Source organism: Neomonachus schauinslandi, chromosome 14, assembly GCF_002201575.2.
Source record: "Neomonachus schauinslandi chromosome 14, ASM220157v2, whole genome shotgun sequence".
NCBI lineage: Eukaryota > Metazoa > Chordata > Mammalia > Carnivora > Phocidae > Neomonachus > Neomonachus schauinslandi.
In genome coordinates, this window is record NC_058416.1 from 74,243,741 (window position 1) to 74,253,695 (window position 9,955).

Here is a 9,955-nt window from a genome sequence, read left to right on the forward strand (position 1 = left end):
GACTGGAACCGTGGAAAAGGAGGCAGGAAGTGGATTTGAGGCCCGGCTGCAGAAGGCCGTGGGTGCCAAGTGAAGGAGTCTGGGCTTTCAGCTGTGGGAAACAGGAAGCCATTTGGAGGTCTTAAGCAGGGGAGTGGTGTAGTCAGAGCCGTGTTATGTTCTAAGAGATTGCTGTGGCTGAATTTGGAGGATGGACAAGCTGGTGATGGGAGGCAGGGTGCCAAGGACAAGGCTGTCCCAATATGTCTTTAAGGAACGGCTGCCTCCAAGGTGGGTGGTGGCACACCAAGCTCCCAGTTCAGGCTGCTGGTGTCCTTTCTCCCTGTCTTATGCTCAGACCTTGACCTGGCTGAATCCGGGTCTCCTCTGTGCCACTTTCCAGCCTTGGGCAGGTTACCTTATTTCCCTGAGCCTGTAGGCTCATCTGGAAAACAGGAGTAGGGATACCCATAGTGAGGGAAGGCTAACATGGATGTGATGGGCCCCGGATCAGCAGACCCCAGACCCACCCCTAGTAGGAGATCAGCGAATCTTGCTGTTGTGATTCATGGGGTTGTGGCTCCTGAGTTTATTTGCATGGAAAGAGGTTGAACATGGGAAGACACGGGAAAGAAATGATGTTCAAGACACAAGCTTCTTGGAGCACCTCTGTAACCGGGGCGGGCTGTTCTCCTGAACTGCACGGTAAAACTCTTTCAGCCCACAAGCCCGCAGCTCTCTCTCCTCCCAGGACACTCATGTGTCTCAGTTGGAACATGCCAGAGGAGGTTGGTTTCCAAGAGCATTTCCCTGGAGGCCGGGCGGGCGTCTCCGGGGAGAATGAGGGGATCGGGCTGCATTTTACACCGCATCCTGGGCTGACCTGTTTGCCGGGCCTGACAGCCACATGTCCCAGTGGAAAAACCCCAGTGTGGGGCCAGGACAACCCAGGCCGGAAACCTCCCAGTTTGCGAGTTCAGGAAAGTTGCCTAACCCCGGTGGGCCTCAGTTTCTCCATTGGGAGGATGGGAACAGTCCTGCCCACATGGGGCTGTTGCGGGGATTGATGGAGGAAAGACGTTCGGGTTCAAAGCCGATGGCCAAGAAAGAATTCTTGAGACATCTTTGGTGCAACAATGTGGTTTTATTAAAGCACGGGGAGCGGCAATGGGGTCATGAGGAGTGGCCTGTTATATACTTTCAAGTTGGGAGGGGGTTAGGGATAACGTAAGTCTCTAAGGAATTTGGAAGCAAGGTTTCCAGGACCTTGAGGGGGCTAGCTATTGTTGGGGAAATGGTCATTTATTACTGTCTAATAAAACCTTAGTCATGAGACCCTTCAGATGTCTATCAGTGGCCCATATGCTTGGGAGGGGGTGATTGCCAAGACGTATCTTGGGGGGTTTAGAGCTACAGGACATTTCTAAAGGAATTTTTATATGTTAAAGTAGACTTACAGGATCCTGGGGTGGGGGATAGTTGGGCTAGGATTGCCTTTTGCCTTTAACAAAGTGTCAACATCGAAGCAGTTGAGTTCCTAGAGGAAGTCCTTGTTTCAAGCACTTGTCGATGGGCTGTAGGTAGTAAGGAAATTTAATAATTTTTCTTCTGCCTTTGTTTCCCACATCAGGGATTAAATCAACTACTGCAGGTGGCACATGGTCACAAGGCCATGCCTCCAGTTTGGGATCAGAAATGGGCATTTACTGAGCCCCTCTGCTGTGTAAGCTCCTTGCTCAGTGCTAGCAACATACGGACAAATAAGACAGGGCTTCTGGCTCCACCAATAGGCTTGGGGCACAGATAACCGGATACACTGGCAAAGATGTCATAAGATAGTCTCTACTCTGGGCACCTGGCTGGCTCAGTCGGTAGAATGTGCAACTCTTGATCTCGGGGTTTTTGAGTTCGAGTCCCACGATGGGTGTAGAGATTACTTCAAATAAAATATTTTTTTAAAAAATCCATCCAGGGGCGCCTGGGTGCCTCAGTTGGTTAAGAGTCTGCCTTCAGGGCACCTGGGTGGCTCAGTTGGTTAAGCGACTGCCTTCGGCTCAGGTCATGATCCTGGAGTCCCTGGATCGAGTCCCGCATCGGGCTCCCTGCTTGGCAGGGAGTCTGCTTCTCCCTCTGACCCTCCCCCCCCTCATGTGCTCTCTCTCATTCTCTCTCTCTCAAATAAATAAAAAAAATCTTAAAAAAAAAAAAAAAGAGTCTGCCTTCAGCTCAGTTTATGAGCCCAGGACCCTGGGATCGGGTCCCGCATGGGGCTCTCTGCTCAGCAGGGACTCTGCTTCTCTGTCTCCCTCTTCCCCTCCTCCCCGCTGCTCGTGCTCTCTCTCTCTCTCTCATAAATAAATACATACATAATCTTAAAAAATATATAGTCTCTGGTACTGCTCCCGTCTGTGAGAGGTGTGGCAATGTATGTTGAATATGATTTTTCCATGGAAGTCAAGGTACACTCAGGATGATATTCATGTCTCTGAGCTGAGCTGTGACCTGAGGATCTCCCTGCACAGACCTCCTTCCTTCCCCTGGCCTTTCCCAGGGGGGCAGACCCGCATCCAGTCTGAAAGCTCTTCCTGTCCAATCTTGCTTCCTCTCTCTTCCACCTCTGCAGCCGTTTCCGCCATGGAACCCATGGACTTCTAATTGCACCTGCATGCCTGCGTGGCGGAGGAGCTGAACTCCTTGAGCATCCTGTGGGAGTGAGGCTCACAGGGATGCCAGATGCCTGAGTAACTTGGGTAAGAAATGCAGAATAGTGCCCCTGGCGTTCAGTCCTGGGAGACTCATTTAACCCCTCCGTGCCTGTTTCCTCCACCGAAAACGGGAGTCACGATGTTACTTCCTTATAGGGCTGCTAGATTAAATGACAGCATCTTCGCCCAAAGGCTCAGAACTGGGTCCTTGGAGGGGACCTGCCTGGAGCGCCGCGGGGGCGAGGGTAGCCTTACCTTTCTGGGGCTTCTGCAGACTCTCGGATTGCTCCTTCGGCTCCTCTTGCAGAAATGAGACCCAGGGGTGGCACAGGCCTCTCTGCACTCTGCTCTGCCCACGAATATGGCTCCAGGAGAAGGGTCCACCTCGTGGGTATTTTGGCTGGGATGTGTGGTGTGGCCATGGCAGTTTGACCATTGTCTGGGTCATCTGAGCCCAGGAAACTGCCAAATCAGATAATTTGCCTGTCCCTCGAGATCATATGTCGTGAGTAATGGCCCTTGTCTCCATCTGGCTGGGTCCTGGGTAGACAATCCCCCCTTTCAGTGAGCCTGAAATGAAAGCTGGTTTCAGCTGGTACCGTTCAAGGTCAAGGCTTAGGAGAGGTTGCTAATTTAGAGGCCCACAATTGCCCTCTATATTAATATGACTCCGTCTGTGATGGTGCATAAGCTTTGGTAACTAATAAAGGGTAAAATACTGCAATTGGTAATTTTTTTTTACATTAAACAACATTTTAATTGAAGTGTAATATGTGACCATAAGTGTACAAGCAATAAGTGTACAACTCATGCCTTTTCACGAAGCACACACCCTTGGAGGCAGGACCCAGACCAACAAGCGGGACACTGTCGGTCCCCAGATGCCCCCCCAACCCACTTCCAACCTCTCACTGAAGCTTAAGCACTACTCTGACTCCTAGCATCCTGGTTAGTTTTTGCGAGTGTTGAACTTTATGTAAGTATCAGCAGCTCGCCACTTTGGGTCTGGTTTGTTTCGTGCACACTGTGTGTGACATTCATCTGTGTGGTCCCGATGGCAGTTGCGTATTCATTCTCTTTGCTGGATAGTATCCTGTTGAATGAGTGCAACATTGTCCATTCTTCCACGGATGGACATTTGAGTTGTCTCCAGTTTAACAAATAGTGCATTCGAGTTTGTGTGTTTTTGTGAAGATATATGCTTATGTGTGTTAGGCATCAGATTTTTTACTACTTAAAAAATATAAGATAGAAAGGGATGCCCTGGGCGCCTGGGTGGCTCAGATGGTTAAGCGTCTGCCTTCGGCTCGGGTCATGATCTCAGGGTCCTGGGATCGAGTCCCGCATCGGGCTCCCTGCTCCTTGGGAGCCTGCTTCTCCCTCTGCCTCTCTCTCTCTCTCTCTCTCTCTCTCATGAATAAATAAATAAAATCTTTAAAAAAAAAAAAAAAAGAAAGGGATGCCCTTATGACGTTATTCGCCTTGATCTCTTTCATGATGACATAAATATGCCTTGGGATTAGGAAAGGAAGGGGTGAAGCCACATTAGGACCCGTCCTGGTGCCCCTGGGACCTGTGTCCCTATTTTAGCAGGTCCCCCATATGACCTTCGTTGGTTCCCTAGAAGCAAGTGAGGTTTTGTAGGAAGCGTTTTGGAGCAGAGGTCCTGTTCAGCGCCTTACCCAGAGGGGGTCCTCCACACGTCTCCCATCCTCAGTGCTGCCTCCCACGCACCCCAGGACCTCAGACAACTTTCCCAACCTCTCTAGTCTTGGGGGTTTCATCTGTGAAGACAGGTTAGAAATGGCTGATCTTGGGTGTGCCCGGCTGGCTCAGTCAGTACAACATGTGACTCTTGATCTCGGGGTTGTAAGCTTGAGCCCCATGTTGGGTGTAGAGATTGCTTAAAAATAAAATCTTAAAAAAAAAATGGCTGATCTTCTTGGATGTCTCCAATTCTCAAATAATTTGAAATTAACTGCTGCTGATAATTACGGTATGAATAGTTATCATTTGTTGAATGCTTCCATTGCTTTAAACAATTTACACCGATGATGTCCTTTAATTCTTCCAAGATTTATTATCATTGTAATGTTGAGGAAATTGAAGCTCAGAGAGATTAAAATCCCTTACTCGAGACACATAGCAAATATCCGAATGGGGGTAGGAATTAGGCCTTCACTCTCAACTGCTACCTCGGGTTTTTTTTTTTTTTCTTTAATAAAATATTTCAGGCATACAAAAAAAAATCCAGAAAATAATAAAACTTCTATGTTTTATTGCATCAGAAATTGAACAGATTGCATCAGAAATAGAACATTAAAGCTCTCTGGAATCTTTTTTTTTTTTTTTTTTTAAGATTTTATTTATTTATTTATTTGACAGAGAGAGACAGCGAGAGAGGGAACACAAGCAGGGGGAGTGGGAGAGGGAGAAGCAGGCTTCCCGCCGAGCAGGGAGCCTGATGCGGTGCTCGATCCCAGGACCCTGGGATCACGACCTGAGCGGAAGGCAGACGCTTAATGACTGAGCCACCCAGGCGCCCCTCTCTGGAATCTTTGACGGCCCCCTCCTTCCCCCCCACCGCAATAACCTCTCTCCTGAACTTGGTGTTCACCATTTCTCTGCTTTTACTCTACATGTATGTGCTCATAAAAATATACTGAATTGTTTTTTGTAGTTTTGAACTTTATTAACTGGTATTATCATGTATGTGTCCTTTTGCAACTAGCTTATTTATTTCACAGCTAGCTTTTTTTTTTTACTCAATGCTATAATTTTTGAGATTTATCCAATCTGATATATAGAGTTCTCGTTCATTAATTTTCACTGTTGTATGGTACCTTCCCTTTAAGAATATACCGGAATTGATCCCTCCATTCTCCTGGTGTTGGGCATTTAGATTCTTTCCAGTGTTCTGCCATTAAAAGGTGCTGCAATATACATTCTTCTACTTTTATGTACCTTTGCCTCTTTCACTGAATTTTTAATGGGTGAACGAACTATCCTGATCATACCAGATTTTCTTTTCATCTGTATATATCTGTGGTAATACTGGACAGTTTTATTAATTCATTAATTTTTTTCAGAGTACCAACGCTATAGACTGAACGTGTCCCTCCAGAATCCCTAATGTGATAGTAGGAGGAGGTGAGGCCTTTGGAAGGTGAGTAGGTTCCATGGGTGGAGGCCTTATGAATGGGATTGTTGCCCTTACAAAAGAGACGCGCAGAGAAATCCCTCAGCCCCTTCCACCCTATGACGACACAGCAAGAAAATGGCTGTTTGTGAACCAGGAAGTGGGCTCTCACCAGACACTGAATCTGTTGGCACCTTGGTCTTGGACTTCCTGGCCCCCAGAACTGTGAGAAATAAATTTCCGTTGTTTATAAGCCACCCAGTCTTTAGTATTTCTGTTCCAGAAGCCCAAATGGACTTAGACAGCCTACTATGTGCCGAGCACTGTGTTGAGCGCCAGGAACAGAGAAATGGCTGAAAGACACAGCTCTTGGACTCTGGGAGTCTGCATGGCAGACCACCCCTATCAGACGGGACAGGGAGATGCGGGGAACCCACAGGAGGGCTCTGAATGGAGGGGCCAGGGAGCACAGAGAGATTCCATGCAGAAAACAGAAATGCAGGGTTGCGGAGGGAGTGGCCAGCCCATCCTGGGCATCATGCCCAAACTCCTTGCAATGAAAGGACCTCCTCCACTGTGTATCTGCACCTAGCACAAAGTCACAGTGACCTTTGCGGTCCCCTTTCCTCAACCTTTTTCTCTCTTCCACACATTAACAGCAATGCGTGAGTCAGTTGTTCAGAGCCTGAAAAAAAATCGGATTCTGGGAAACCCACACGGGCTTGAATTCCGGAATTCTGTCCGGAGCCCTGAAGGAGTGGCATCCATACTTGGCCTTGGATTTGTCTCTCCATCTGGAATCATTATAATAACAGGTCATGGCTCAGGTGCATAATACATGTACAGGGGGCACTGTGGTACCCAGTCTAGATGTGCCTATCATTTAATACATACAAAATCCTCATGAGGTTGGAACTACTATTCTCCAGCTCTTCGAAGATGAGGCGCAGAGAGGTTAAAAAAGAAAAAAGAAAAGGAAAAGAAAACTACCAGCAAAGGGGAGTTAGTTACCACCTGACACAGCTCGCTCACTAATATTCTCTCCGTTTACACCAGCTACTCAGGAAATTAGAGCAAATCCTATTTTTAGACGCTGTGGTTCAAAGACAGTGATGTATTGGTTAGTGACTTGTTCTACGAACGTAGCTTGGAGGTGTTACCTGATCTTAAGTAACAGATACTCTCTTACATCACTGTTTTGGTCTTTATAATTTATTTCAAAGATTGCTTTTTTCTTCGTTCTCCTCCATGAGTCCTGCAACAGATTTGGGCCAAGAAACGGTAAGATTTGAGCTGAAATAGAGGGTGCAGAGAGAGGAGGAGGCTCTTCCCCGAAACCTTATACACAAATGACGGCCAGGCTAAGGAGTGCGCAGAGCAGGTCCTTAGCAAAACCTAGAGTTTGCCCAATGGTTGGGTCTAGAGGAAGTGGACTATGTCTCTTTCTGCAAAACCTGTGTGGGTGGTTTAGACAAAAATCCTACACCTTTACGACTTACTTTTTATAGCGAATCCCAGTCTCTTGGTTTCAAAGGCCAACAATGGGGCTGTACAATGTTTGGAGGGCGCCCTGGCAACCCCAAGAATTAGGCAAGGGAGGAAAAAGCAGAACCAGCCCCCCTCCCACCCACGTGGTGTCATATGCTCTCTGACCAAGGTGGCCCCAGAGAGCGGTGGGGGGAAGGTGGGTCAACGGAACGTCACATGGGGGAAAACAACCCTGTCTCCAGAGCCCCCAGCTTTCACTGTTATATGCCACGATGTTCTGTTCTTATATGTTTGTATGATTCTAACATCACAGCTGTGTATTTACAGATCGTTCCAGCCTCAAGGTGTTTTCCAATCCATAATTTTCCCAAGAACCCTAGGAAGTAGGCAGGGAAGACATTATTAGTCCTTTTGTGGATGATGAAGCAGACTCGAAAGAGTGAGTAACCAACCCAGGACACTTGCCTTGCACTTGAACTTCACCTGCTTGATTCCAAGCCTGGGGCTCTTTCCATTTCTCCATGAGCCCAATGCCTATTCCTGAGCTGGGGTTAGGGAGGGGGCAGGGAAGAGTGGGCTGTGGTGCAGGTGGACTGGGGGCAGTTGGAGATCAATAGCACTGTCCTCAGACCCCCACCACCTTGCAGTGGGCTCGTTGGCCAGGTATCAGTCCCTAGATCTCCTCCAGGAGGAGGTTTGTCCCCCAGGCAGCGCAAGAGGGTTCTGAGATGGGGAGGGACGAGGAGGACACGGGAAAGGTACCGAGTCTGCCATTTGGAATTGTGCTGGTGACTGGGCGGCAGGGGCCAGAAGAGCCTAGCCTCTACGGTGAGCTTGCTGTGTACCCTTGGACGGAGGATTTCATCTCTCTGGGTCTCAGTTTTCCCATCTCTAAATGGACTAAGTCCTAATACCGATCACCTGAAGTTGTTGTTCAGCATTAATGGGAATTGCGCCTGGCACTTAGTAAGGACTCAACAGTTGTTGGCAATCAATATTCGTTATTATTCAGATCACTTCTCCTCACTAATAAAAAGCAGCAGCTGCCATGAATTGAGTATTTACTGGTCTTTACCTCATGTAATCCTCACGACTCCAGAGGGCTGGTGTTCTTTACGCCCCATGTTGTAGACGTGAAACAGAGACTCAGGGAGGTGACAGCTTCTTGAGACAGAGCCCAGGTGTGAACCTAGATTGCCTGCACCTTTAAGCCCCAGTACTGCCTCTGCCCCCCAGGAGCAGACACTCTGGGAATGCTTTGTTCCCGATGGGGTTGGGCAGGCTGGAAGTGTGACATCAGTAGTCTCTGTACCCCAGGCAAAGGAATGACTTGGTCTTCTAGGGAGACACAGGAACAGTGGGAGAAGGGAAAGCATCAGAGCAGGGCTCGTCCAATGGTAACTGGGTGAGATGCACAAATCCCCAACCCCGTACGCTTTCTACTGGACCAGTAGGGTAACTACATCTGGGATTGTTGGGGGTGGGGACAGCTGGGGGTCCAGCCTTAGCGAGGGATTCATGAGTTGCATTTGCCAGACCCTCCCTATCTCCTGACACAGAATGGAGTCCATGGGATGATTCGCTTTGTGCCAACCGCCTTTACATGTAGGTATAGAAAAAAGATTGGGGGAACTACATCAAGATCTTAATAATCATTACCTCTGGGTGGTGGGAATAGGGTTGGTTTGCTTTCCTTCATGAATGTTTTAGTATTTTCTGAAATACCTACATTAGACAAGAATTAATTTTATAATTGGAAAAACAGCATGTTCTAATTAAAGAAATGCAGATGCGAATTCTCATTGCTAGTCCCAGCAAAGATTAGGCCACATTAGAGCTTCTCCTTCAGTCCCGAGCTTAACAGATACTGGTTTGGGAGTCAGAAGGTCCAGGATCCAGCTCCCATACTTTCTAGTTCTGCTAACTTGGGTGAACTTAACTCCCGGGGCCCCAAATCTCTCATCTGAAGAATGGAGTTGGAACTAGCTGCCTCCTAAGGTTGTTTCCATGACTTAATGAGATGATGTATTTGAAACTACATTGGCCAGGTGCCTGGCATTTAGGAGACTGGCTCAGTGGTGGTTCTCGTGAGAGCAGCTCCCTTCCCAGAGATTTGCACGACATCCTTTGAAGGTGGGCAACATCTATCATCCCCACTTTACAGATGAGGCTACAAGAGGTTCAGAGGGGTGCTGAGACCCAAGGTCACAGAGCTCAGAGGAAATCTTCTGCAACCGGCTCAGAGAGGGTAAGTGACCAGCCCAGGGTCACACAGCTTAAACCTCCTTCCTGTTAAAAGGAACACACTAAACACCAACAAACCAAGCTGCCCTTTCGGGGGTGTCTACTCTAACACAGCTCGGCGGCAGCAGCAAATCCTCTGCCATTTATCGAGCGCTTCCTCTATGCCAGCCGCATGGCACTTCGCATGTCAATCGGCTCGGCTAATTCTCTAAACCACCCCCGGACGCGGGTCCGCGAGCCCATTCTAGAGACGAGCACAGCGAGGCCGGGAGGCCTGGCCCCGGGCGGCCCGGCTCGGCGGGCGGCTGCGGGAGGGCCAGGTGGCGCGCAAGGAGTTAAGCGCAGGCAGTGCTGTGGCTCCGCGCGAGGAGCGCGCCCGGTCGAGGCGCGCTGCTGGCGG